At 40.4% G+C, this 11,288-nt stretch overlaps 1 long non-coding RNA gene across 1 annotated transcript; it reads left to right on the top strand.

The window, feature by feature from the left end:
* The first annotated feature begins 535 nt into the window (after positions 1-535).
* Positions 536-4,352, top strand: LOC138824391 (uncharacterized). Its single transcript, XR_011371077.1, has 3 exons — positions 536-706; positions 2,223-2,304; positions 4,245-4,352. It is a non-coding gene; the product is annotated as an uncharacterized lncRNA (long non-coding RNA).
* The last annotated feature ends 6,936 nt before the right edge of the window (positions 4,353-11,288 follow it).

The raw sequence follows: 11,288 nt of genomic DNA, 5'->3' as shown, positions 1-11,288 counted from the left end.
ATTCTTGGGCCCTCATATGCATATGCTCACAGAAGTGAATGTCTCACAAACCATGGAACATAGTTGGCCAATGATGATTAGCTCACACAGAGACTCAAGAAGTTTGGGTCTGTAGCCTTTCTGAGAGGCCTTGGACTAGGTACTGTGGGCAACATTGACAGTAATTCCTCAGAGCAATACCACTGGCAGCAAGTGAGCCCTGACTACTACTTAGCCCTTACTAGTTCTCCCTCGGGTATGAACACATGAACAAACCCAGTTTAGCTTATTGCACAGTGTCCTCATCAATGAAATCATTTTGAGCCTAGGAGAAACTCTCCATTTGAAAAGCAGTACACATAAGAAGCAGATGATGGCCCACACTCAAATGCTTCAGGAGAACAGAGTGTAAGGGTGTCTACACAGTTGGGAAATAGGATTCTGAGGGGTAGGAAGGGATGATTTTAGATAGCAAACTTAGAAGTAATTATACGAATTCCTAACCTAACTTTCTTCTGCCCCTCAGATTCAATTCAGGAAGTGGTGGAATGTTTATAATCACAAAATGGAGTTTTTAATCCCAGGCCCAAACTTTAGGTGTTCTTGTTACGTCTTCACACCTGCCACTGATGTAAACAGTCAGAAGGGCAAAGGGGAAGGGAGCCCCTGCACAGGAATATAAATGGAGCTTACAAGCCACTGCAATCTCTGACTTTCTATGTTGAAGGTAAGATAAAAGGCAGTTTGAGTTTCTAAGAACTCAGTTTCTAGGCTACATGGCTCCTTCAGAACTTCTTTCCCTCCTCCTGTGTTTTGAGAGCAACAGTTAGTACAGTACTTCTGTCTCTTAGGGGCAATCTTTCTCTTCACACAATGCTTAAAGTAGACAATAGGTGGAAGCTGCCATTAAATAAAAAAAGTATGAAATCAGGCTGGGAAGATGGCTCAGTGGTAGAGCGCTTGCCTTGCATGCATGAGGCCCTGGGTTCAATTACTCAGCACCACATAAGCAAAAAGAAAAAAGCCGGAAGTGGCGCTGTGGCTCAAGTGGTAGAGTACGAGCCTTGAGTTGAAGAGCTGAGGGACAGCGCCCAGGCCCAGAGTTCAGGCCCCAGGACCGGACCGTGCCCTTCCCCAAAAAAGTATGAAATAGCACACAGTGAGTGCTTCCCCTGAATTCCTGGACCTAACAATCTCTCATTTCTGCAAGGCAAGCACTCTACCACTGAGCCACCTTCCCAGCCCCCAATTTCTCATTTCTGAAGAAAAAATGATAATGGGTGAGTACTAACAGCCTCCATTGCATGGTGAGCTTAGAACACTTTTCCCAAGGCAGGTTCTGTCCAGGTATTAGGATGGCTGAGATCTACTGGATCAATGAACTTACAGACAATGCAAGACAGAAAAGTCTAAGAGACTGAGTCTCAAAAGAAGAAACTGGACCAAACTGGAAATGGAGAAATTCAGAGAATGTTTCTCTGAATACAGACAGGGTAAAATTATAACAAAGTTCTAAGTTGTGGCTCATTAGTAGAAACTATCAAGTCAAACCTCATTAAAGCTAAAAATAAAACTTATAAAAATAAAAAAAAACTATTTGGATTTCAGTACTAACATCTATTTTAAGATGTGTGTGTGTGTGTGTGTGTGTGTGTGTGTGTGTGTGTGTGTGTGTGTGTGTGTGTGTGTGTGTGTGTGTGTGTGGAGTCTGAGATTATGTATGGGACAGCATTGGTTCTTAAAAATCACAATATTGACGCTGTCCTTTAGGTTTCCAATTGAAGTCTGGTGGTGTTCTAGCTCTACCAGTTGAAACACACAATTCTCAATTTCTTCTGATTAACTGCAGATAAACATGTAATGGATATGTCAAGCTGGGTTGGTTTCAGTTGTACTCTGTCGATATTATGTTCACAATGAACTATACCACTGTGGACAGGGACAGGAGGAAAAATCAGAGACAGAGAGCAAAGGAAGGGATGAGATTGTCAAACCAGAAATGAACTCATTACCTAATTTACAAAATTAAAAATCTGGGTTGATGATTCTCTCCTCCAGTTTTTGTAGGTGCCCTTAAGGCCCATCGATGGAGATTTTGAAGGTTAACTTATATGATAATTAATATAGAGCCAGAATCTCTTAAGAAATTTTATGAAAAGCATTTCATCTTAGTACTGGTTTCTCTTTGAGTGGTGATTCTATATGTTGTTGGCAGAGCTAATTTTTTTCCTTCTTGTCTTTAGTACTTGTCAGGTGTTGAAATCCTTCTTAAAGCTTTGCAACAGAAGTCTGCTATATCTTGGCACCCTGCCCCTAACTAAAATGGTAATCAACGTTTGAAATTAATGTACTTGATATGAGTTTTATTTATTTATTTAATTTGTTTTTGGTGGTGAACTCTGGGCCTGGTCGCTGTCCTTCAGCCCTTCAGCTCAAGACTAGTGCTCTACCACTTGAGCCTCAGTACCTCTTCTAGCTTTTCTGCTTAGGTGGTGCTGCAGAATCAAACCCAGGGTCTCGTGCATTCAAGATAAGCTGTCTACCACTGATCCACCTTTTCAGCCCTTAGGAGTGGTATTTTTGTGCACGGATCTATCAAGCAAATCTATTTACCAAATGTGTTTATTTGCCACTATACATATTCAAAATTATGAATTATCTGATTTTTTAATGAATAAAACTGTTATCATTGTTACCAGAAATTGTTTGTCTCCTCATGCTGTAAACATGGAGGAGGCATTTTAAACTAAAACTACAAAATAAATTTTAAGATCTTGGTGTTAACAAATGTGTCCAGGTGTTGTTACATTAAACAGAGAATTCAAAATGGTTTTTCTTCATGAATACAGAGATCAAAGTTCTTATAATACTTTTTTCAAAATGCAAATTAAAGGGAAAATCAGTCAGGAGGTAAAATTTATATTGAATGTAAATTTTTAAAGAGGAAAAGAAGATCCTAGATGGCAGACTAAAGACAAAGCAACATCAGAGACCTATATGCTGAATACTAAATAAGAAGCTTTAATTGAAAAATTCAGCTGGAATGTGAGCATCAGGCAAAGGCAAGCAATCAGAGCCTACCACCAACAAAGAAACACCATAATGTATATCTCAGAAAAAGGAAACAAGTTCAGACCAGGGCTCAACATCCTTATCCTTGATTTCAATGATACACATACACCCCCCTACACACACACAGAAACACTCACTCACACACACACACACACACACACACACACACACACACACACACACACACACACACACAAGAATGTATGCAACAGCTCAACCTACTCACCTCCATTCAACATGAATCAAAGATCTTCCTGTAATATTTGAAACTTTAAAAGTTTCAAGTCTTGTAAATAATTGATAACAGATGCATAAGCAATTATTTTCTGAATAGCATCTGCTATGAAAATGAGAGTTCATGATTGTTATAACTACTTAAACATCTCTGAATCTCAAAAGAATTAAACTAGAGACAATCCGAATTTGGGGACTATATTTCTACCAGCTCTTCTGCAAAGGCTTAATAAGAAGTTATGAAATCTAAACTTAAATACCAAATCAATACAATTAATAATTGTGTAAGTGAAGTGAAAGACACTGATCAGAGACCTATGCTGTCTCCAGTTCTCAGCCAGCTGCACACTGTGGCACCTTTGATTCTGCTGGGCCTGGCCCACAGTTGTATCCCCAGAGCAGTGATCCTGCTGGGGTTGGGGCTGGGAGATTTGTGGAGAGGAGGGGTGGCCACGGGGGAGGCCAAGCTGGGATTGGGGGTGGTGGTGGTAGGGAGAGGATGGGAGGCCCTGGCAGAGGCTGGTGAAGGGAGGAAGGAGGCAGTAGCCCAGTGGCTCAGGAAGCAGCAACTGCAAAGGCAGCTGGGTTCTGGGGAGTGTCTGTGAGGTGCAGAGTTTGGCCCCTGGGGTCTGGTGGCTGGGTGAGGAGAGGAAGGAGTCTCAAATCCCACCTAAACAGACAATGAGAAATGAGACAACCAGTGGCTGAAGAATTACAAGAAGAAAGGCAGGGACTTGGGACTTGTAGGTAAACTCTGGGGGCGGGGAGGACAGCAGTGTTGGACAAGTGGTAGTCATGCCTCTCTGGAGGCTGTGGGCTTGGCCTCACTCTTGCCTTGAAGCAGGCACCGTATAATTCTGCCTGGAATCTTTAATAGCAGCTTAGTTTAACCTTAAAGTCTAATTTATTTGCTTTGTTTTTTTTTTTTTTTTTTTTTTTTTTTTTTTTTTTGCTTACAGTAATAGAAGAATTGGTGGGACAATCTGAAAGGATCTCTGGCTTCTTATTTTCTCATCACCCTGAGGTACAACCTGTGTGCTACCAGCTTAGATGATGGGACTCTGAAATTCTGGAAAGCAGATGCGCTTTGGGATTTCTCACATTCTTTTTAAAATGTAATTGTTACTAAGGTGTGTACAGTGATTTCACAATTCATGTAATGTGTACACTTGTCTTGTAGACAATGCCATCCTTTCCTGAGCTTTTTCCCAGTTTCTGTTTTTTTTGTTGTTGTTGTTGATTGTTTTTGTTTTTGTTCCTGACCTTCAGCTTGAACTCAGGATTGGGTGTTGCCCCTGAGTTTTTTGTAATCAAGGCTACTTTACCTCTGGAGCCCCAGCTCCTTTTATGGCTTTTTGGTTGTTAATTGGAGAGAAGAGTCTCAGAGATTTTCTCACTCCATCTGGTTTTGAACTGAGATCATCAGCCTCCTGAGTAGCTAGTATTCTAGGCCTGAGTCCCCAGTGTCCAGCTACTAAAGTGTTGGTTTCATCCTTCCCTGTTTGTGTTACAACTTTCCTTAACTCTTGGCACTAATACTACATATTGCTTGGCTCAAATCTGAATCGGTGGAACATGCTGTATTTTGAGGAAGGCAGGAATAGGAAACTGTAGGCCATAGGGACATATAAGCTAAACAAATCATTGGGAACATGGCATAAAGACAAATAAGTTTATTGCCAGTTGACTGTGTCATGTCTTTACTGTTAATTCTGCATGGCCTGTGGATGATGTTATACATATCCAAATGGTCATTGGCAGAAATAAGGTTTCTCATCCTGTTCTATAAACAAAACAAAAACCAACCAAAAAATACTACCTATGAGTCCAGCAATTTCCTCTAATTAGAGATCAGTATGCCCTAGTTTATGAAAAAATATCCATTATTCAAGTGCTGCTACTTTTTCTAACCACAAATATAATGAAATATGTAGTTGTCTGTAGAATTGCGTATGAACACCATCATTTTAATTCACAAAAATTCAGACATTTAAATGTTTATTTATCTATTTTTTGTCAGATGTGGGGCTTGAACTCAGTGCCTGGGCACTGTCTGTGAGACTCTGTGCTCAACATAGTTAGCACTCTACCAATTGAGCCACAGAGACACTTCTGACTTCTGAGTTGTTAATTGGAGGTAAGAGTCTTATGGGTTTTTTTCTTCCTGAGCTGACTTAGAACTGTGATCCTCAGATCTCAGCATCCTGAGTAGCTGGGATTACAGGAATGAGCCACTGGCACCTGGCTTCAATAGTCATTTTTAAAATGATGAAATGCTTGGTGCCTCTGGCTCACATATATAATCCTAGCTATAGTTAGGATTACAGGTATGAGAAACAAACACTAGGTGTGTGTTGTTCATGATGGTTTATATTGGCATGTTTTGATATTGTTTGTTTCTTATACTACATTGCTCTTATTTTTATTTTCACCTAGGTGGGGGTGATAGGTACTAGCCAGTGTTGAACCTTCTTTGGTTGAGATGGAGCCATGTGGAAGTTCTTGCCTATGGCATGAAATTGAAATCCTCCAGCTCTCAGCTCCCAATGAACCTGGGATGATAGATGTATTCCATCACGCAGAGCCAGTGGTTGGGGAGCATTGCAGAAAAAACTACACTGGTCTTGAACTGATGTCCCAAATAGCTAGCTTTACAGGCATATGCCTTCAAAACCTTGTTGTATTCAATTTCACTTTGAAGTAGTGTTTGTACATACTTAGAGAGTACAATGATAACACACTACATGTTTAATATATAGAAGTCAATACAATTAGCAGGTTAATCTCCTAAAACATTGAAGCTAATGTATTTTGGTAACCTCCTGACTGTGCTAGTTATTTTAGAATATACCATAAACATGAATACAATGATGATGTGTACTAGAAGATTGAAAGTTTATAGAGATTGAGACAAGTTAGACTATGTGTAGTAAATATATATTTATCCATTGCTGCTCTGAAGTACATTATCATATATTCACTGTGACAATACCATCATATATTCACCATGACAATAATTTTCTTGCAGTGTAGAATTTTCCATTTCATAATCTGCCATCTTTTATCTTTTTTACATTCTCCTTATAAGTATGAATGCTTTCTTGTTTCTTATAATGTTTTGAAATTATTTTAAGATGGAATTAAAATTCGTTGAGTCTACTGTAATTATCTCATTTTGTTTGGTTTTGTGATGCTAAACATTAAGACCAAGGGTGCCTGAAAGTGATGCCAGCAGACTATATCACTAAATTTTATTCTAATTACCTCTTATTATTGTATTTTGATATAGGGTTTTATTGTTGCTGTTTAATAATATAGAGTGTGGTGAAGGTGGACTGAAACTTGCAACCCCACTGCCTCCAATAACAATGCTTTCTTACTAGGATCTGGAAGCACATAATTATCACTCTAGCTAACAGGAGGTTGAGACCTGAGATTTACTTCAGACAGCCTGAACAGGGAATTTTATGAGTCTCTCCTCTCCAGTTCAGTACAGAAAACTTGCAGTGAAACTGTAGCACAATTGGTAGGGCACTACACGCAAGGGAAAAACACTCGGGATTGTCATATAGCCCCTGAGAACAAGCCCTAAAACACACATATGCACAGACACACATTCACCCACATACACACACACTCTCACACACATGTACACAAACAAAATTGCAGGCAATGTTGTACCTTAAATTCTTATCCAGGGGTTGGACAACAGTCCACTTATTTGTGAAGGTTTTCCTTGATTATTTTGAAGGAGGAGGATAGTTCATGGGACACAGATGACAAGACTTTAGTGAGGAATACTTTATAAATGACTAGCTTATAAAAAGAACAGGAGCACAGCTTTTATCTTTAAATAGTACATTCCTTCAACTATAGTATTTTTAAATAATAATCATTGAATTATGAGAAGACAATGCAGCACCTCTTCCCTTCTCCCCTTCCCCTCTGTCATAAAATATGACAAAATTATCAAAAATAGTCTTTTATCTTACAAGAATGAACACTTGTAAAAATGTCTGACTATATGTGTAATGTTTGTTTTTCAATACTTGTTTGATTTTCCCACCTCTAAGTACTTGCCTTTTTTCCAGATGACAGCACACAGGGGCATCAAGAGCAAACAGATTAGGAAACAAAAACCTTACAATGTCCTAGGAAGTAGATGTCAAAAATAGATGCAAGAAGCACATGACAGGCTGAGAGGGCCATGAGACCCGAAATGATTTGTGCATTATGAAAGAAATAGTGACAAATAAGGCTTGGATCTGACCTAGGAAGGGCTCCTTGAGGCTGAGACCATGCCTGTATCTAGGCTTAGCTGAGGATGTTGGGAATTGACAATGTCCACATGTGGATATAGTGATGTGAGAGGGGAGATTTCAGTCTCCAGTTTGTCTTTGGGATGGTCTTATGTGACCAAACAGCTTAGATCATTGGGCTCTGAGAAATGACACTACCTACCTCACAATGGAATAGAATATAGAACTATGAGAGCCAAGCAACTGTAACTGACATTCAGCTCAAGCCAGCTCACTTGGCCTGTGGTGCAGGAACAAGAAAGATGTTCTTGTGTTGTTTTCAAAGTTCAAGAGACTCAGCTCTCAGGCATGAGAGGTATGAGTGCCTCACTCAATGCTGCAGACTTTGGATCAGTGCCAAATCACGAATCCAATGTCTCAGGCCTTTTTTATAAGAAGAAACCAAGGGAATCATAAGGCAACTCAGGCAAGTATAACTATAACAGGAAACCTATCTAATCTCATCCAGCCCACATTAGAAACTTCTTCTTGTGTGCTTTTATATGTGTATACTGAGAAAATATTTACTGTGTACTTTTCAATCCACTCTATTACAATTACTCAATTTGAAGGGTACTCTCACTTTCACATTTCAAAGATCCATTCTTTTTACCACCTCAGTGTGACAATGAATCAGCCCAAACCCTGAATGTGCCTTATAACATATGGATCCTGGACTCAGGCTTGCTGGAAATGCTGGTAATGGACCTGGTCCCTGACTACCAGAAAGGTGATCCCTTCTATGTTGGAAACTTCCTCTACCACTATAGAGAGTGGGGGACAATGGAGCAGTTGCTGGATATTCTGTTTAAAAAGTGAATGTTCCTAAGCCAGGTGCCAGTGGATCATGCCTGTAATCCTAGCTACTCAGGAGGCTGAGATCTGAGGACCGTAGTTCAAAGCCAGCCGTGACAGGAAAGTCCATGAGACTCTTATGTCCAATAAACCACTAGAAAACCGGAAGTGGCACTGTGGCTCAAGTGGGTGAGTGATAGCCTTTAACTGAAGAGCTAAAGGATATCACCCAAGCCCAGAGTTCAAGCCCCACAACCAACAAAAAAAAGTGAGTGTTCCTCTTTCAAACTCAGGGTTGATGAGACCCCCTGGCAGAGTATTGGTATACTTGGCACCTTTCTGAGACTGTTTCACTGGAGTCTGATCAAGGAGCTTGGCTAGAGACGAAGAAGTACACTCTCTGGCTAATTCCTTAGGACTGGGCTGCCAGAGCATTTCATTTGCCTCAGAAGCTAGTGGAGCCTTAGCAATTTGCTTGCTGAGAGACCAGCATTAAAGGAATGTGCCCGTGGCATCCAACGTCCACCCTCACCTAGAAAATCACTATCTTGGAGGCCTTTGAAGGAATATAGACAGAAGAAAGGATGCAACTGAAACTTGAATTGGGGGCTTGAGTGCTGTCCCATTTGTAACACTCTACCATTTGAGCCCCAGGTCCAGTTCTGGCCTTTGGCTGGTTAATTGAAGATTAGTGTCTTTGGAATTTTACAAACTAGACTGCGTTCAAACTGTGATTAGTAGAATTAGAGGCATGAGTCATTGTGCATTTATTTGGACAGATGCATATAAGCATCCTCACAGAATTTGCATGAAATTGTGTAAACATTTCTCCACTTTTTGTCTGTCATGTTTACATTACCATGTGGGTCTTAGCCAGTCCCATGTGTGTCCTGTTAGTTCAGAAAAGGAGAAGCATAGAGTTAACTTCCTTCTCTCCTTCCATTGGTACAGATCCTACTACCATAATTGGAAAATGAACAAGTGAAGAAGTAAGTGGATGTTGGCACAAAAAGAAGTTCTGTCCTTGAAAACTGGGTATCTTTGAGGTTTCCGAATCAAAGCCAACTTTCTTCTTTGCACACAAGTTGTGATTTTCACCAGGGGGTTGAGTCTTGGCACTTCAGTGCATAGCAGATTACACAGTTGTGGATGTGGTTGTGGTTTGGGACTCTCATGGAAGACAGGGAGGGCTGTGTATAGCAAGTCAGATTCAGTGGGGAAACAACTTTCTCTTCCTATCACAGGGAGAATTTTAGAGAATTATATTTAAGAAATTTCTAGAAGTGATATTTTGAGGACCATCCTGCTTGCAGAAGTCTCTTCCCACTTCCCAACCTGCAAGTCCTGCAGAAAGAAGCTCTAGTACAAGGCTCAGGATGAGGAGGGTGGAATTTCATTTTCCTTGTCACCAAACTGCCCACAGCATCGTTTATTCCATCCTCCTTATGTGGATGGACTTCTACCCTGATGATTTCTATGAACCCAAGAACCATTGCACCCTAAAAGAACTTACACAGTATGTCAAGCTCAACATGCCCTCTTCAGACCTGCTCTTCCACTTACATATTCTTCTGGACCAGCTGGAGGAACACATGACCCATGAGACCAAGAAAAAGAGGAAGAAGTCCTTGTTTCAATGCCTCAGAGCTTGTGAGTAGGAATGGAACCTGGGTCTCTAGAGATGGGCCTGATTGGCCAACAGCCCTTAGTACTCTCCAGCTTGGCAAAATGTCCTTTTATGGATATTCTTTGCCGGTAATATGTTCTCTTTTTGAAAGAACTTGGAAGTATACATTCAGAAATACCCTACCTTCCCATCAGTGTTCAGTCCAAACTCAAGTTCTACAGCTTCCCCCATTAGATCCTCATGGAAGTTTAGTCACACCTTAACTTCTAGAGTCTACTCTAAGAATCTTGTACCTATTTCCATTCTCAGGTTTGCATCAACATAGAGCAGCTCCTGCAGAACTACAGATAAATAACCTTCAGTGATGTAGTCTATGGGGACTGATGGAGATCAGAAGCCATCACTAATCTCCAGAAAGCATGTGAACATAGAGTTTTTTTTTTTAATTTGTAGAAAGGCCCAAGCAGGTTTTGAGTCCTATGGACATCCCACATGTGATGCAGGTGTACCTGCACCAAGGAAGAAGACGATCCAGAATGTCTTCCATTGATGTTCACAATCCAGCTAGATCAGCTCCAAACCAGTCAAAAAGAACACTTCTTGGTGTGCAGGGTAAATGTGTGCTAATGGAAAATGACCACAGTCTATGTTCAGTGAAACCAATAAGTGAGGTCCAAAATCTAGATTCAGTTGAAGAAAAGGAATCTTTCCTCAAAGAATACCCAGACCAATCTGTCCTCCTGCAGGGGATCCAATTTCCAATTGAGAAATTAGAATCTGTCCCTCTCTGGACTCAGGAAGAAAATCCTGTCTTTAATGAGGAAGTAGATCCCTTTGAGGACTCCGAGGCAGAATTTCTGCTGAAGGCAACTTAGAGGCCAATCTAGATTTAGAGATTCCTTTCCCTCTTCCTGGGAAAATCTTTATTTTTCTTTTTGTCCTGATTGTTGTAAAAGGTTCATTCTATTTATTTTTCTAACTTTATTAAAATGTCAATGTTTTTGATATATTCTAAAATTCATGAATCCTAAATATGTTTCTTTTTAAACCTACAATCTGAAACATCGTGCATACATGTTCTGGGGGGGGGGGGAACAGAGATTGACAGGGGGCTGTACAAGACAGCCTACTGCATATAATGGGAACTGTTAAATGTACAGGGAGTGGCAAGGAAGCAGGTCATGACTGCATGGGGTGATAAGGTGGCTACAAAAGGTCTAGGACATAGCAGATCAGATGTCCTAAAAATCTATTCTGTCAATTGTGACAAATGCCACAATACT

This window comes from Dipodomys merriami, unplaced genomic scaffold, assembly GCF_024711535.1.
Source record: "Dipodomys merriami isolate MVZ:Mamm:240054 unplaced genomic scaffold, mDipMer1.0.p SCAF_1286, whole genome shotgun sequence".
In the NCBI taxonomy this organism is placed as follows: Eukaryota; Metazoa; Chordata; class Mammalia; order Rodentia; family Heteromyidae; genus Dipodomys; species Dipodomys merriami.
The sequence above is the reverse complement of the archived record's forward strand: the minus strand, read 5'-3'. Positions and strand labels throughout refer to the sequence as shown.